Source organism: Meriones unguiculatus, chromosome 5, assembly GCF_030254825.1.
Source record: "Meriones unguiculatus strain TT.TT164.6M chromosome 5, Bangor_MerUng_6.1, whole genome shotgun sequence".
Classification (NCBI taxonomy): domain Eukaryota; kingdom Metazoa; phylum Chordata; class Mammalia; order Rodentia; family Muridae; genus Meriones; species Meriones unguiculatus.
The window spans coordinates 58,575,282-58,576,928 of record NC_083353.1 but is presented as its reverse complement, the minus strand read 5'-3'; positions in this window follow the sequence as shown (position 1 = coordinate 58,576,928).

The window sequence follows — 1,647 nt, the reverse complement described above, 5'->3', positions numbered from 1 at the left end:
AAGCGTATTTTTTGTGTTTTCAGGTTTTCTCGATGGAAGCAAATTTTTGAAGTAGGGGGTCATTTCGTTGGAAGCATGTTTTCTGTGCTCTGGAGTCATTTCGTTGGAAGCGAATTTTTTGTGTTCTGGGGTGATTTCCTTGGAAGCGAATTTATTTTGTTCTGAGGTAATTTAGTTGGAAGCGAATTTTTTGTGTTCTCGGTTGATTTCGATGGAAGCAAATTTCTGAAGTATGGTATCATTTCATTCAAAGCGTGTTTTCTGTGCTCTGGAGTCATTACTTTGGAGCGAATTTTTTGTGTTCTAGGGTGATTTCGTTGAAAGGGAGTTTTTCTATTGTAGGGTGATTTCGTTGGAAGCGAATTTATTGTGTTCTGGGGTGATTTCAATGGAAGCAAATTTTTTCTGATCTGTGGTAATTTCGTCGGACGTGAATTTTTTGTTTTCTCGGGTGATTTCGTTGAAAGGGAATTTTTTGTGCTCTATTGTGATTTCGTTGGAAGTGAATTTTTTGTGCTCTGGGATGATTTCTTTCGAAACGAATATTTGTGTTCTCAGGAGATTTCGTTGGAAGCGAATTTTTTGTGTTCTTCGGTTTTTCGATGGAAGCAAAATTTTTGAAGTAGGGGGTCATTTCGTTGGAAGCGTGTTTTCTGGAGTGCTCTGGAGTCATTTCGTTGGAAGGGAATTTTTTGTGCTCTTCGGTGATTTCGTTGGAAGCAAATTTTTTGTGTTCTCAGATGATTTCGTTTAAAGGGAATTTTTCATGTTCTCGGTGATTTGGTTGGAAGCGAATTTTTTGTGTTCTGGGGTCATTTCGTCGGAAGCGTGTTTTCTGTGCTCTGGAGTCAGTTCGTTGGAAGCGAATTTTTTGTGCTCTGGTGTGATTTCGTTGGAAGCGAATTTTTTGTGTTCTCACGTGATTTCCTTTAAAGCTAATTTTTTGTGTTCTAGGGTGATTTCGTTGGCAGCGAATTTTTTGTGTTCAGGGGTGATTTCGATGGAAGCAAAATTTTTCTGTTCTGTGGTAATTTCGTTGGACGTGAATTTTTTGTGTTCTCGGGTGATTTGGTTGAAAGGGAATTTTTTGTGTTCCAGGGTGATTTCATTGGAAACGATTTTTTTTGTGCTCTGGGATGATTTCTTTGGAAGCAAATATTTGTGTTCATAGGAGGTATCGTTGGAAGCGAATTTATTGTGTTCTGGGGTAATTTCGTTGGAAGTGAATTTTTTGTGTTTTCGAGTGATTTCGATGGAAGCAAATTTTTGAAATATGGGGTCATTTCGTTGGAAGCGTGTTTTCTCTGCTCTGGAGTCATTATGTTGGAAGCTAATTTTTTGTGTTCTGGGGTGATTTCGTTGGAAGCGAATTTTTTGTGTTCTCGGTTGATTTCGATGGAAGCAAATTTTTGAAGTAATGGATCATTTCGTTGGGAGCCTGTTTTCTGTGCTCTGGAGTCATTCCGTTGAAAGCGAATTATTTGTGTTCTGGGGTGATTTCGTTGGAAGCGAATATTCGTGTTCTCAGAAGATCTCGTTGCAAGCGAATTTTTTTGTGTTCTAGGGTAATTTCGTTGGAAGCGAATTTTTTGTTTTCTCCGGTTTTTTCGATGGAAGCAAATTTTTGAAACAGGGGGTCATTTCATT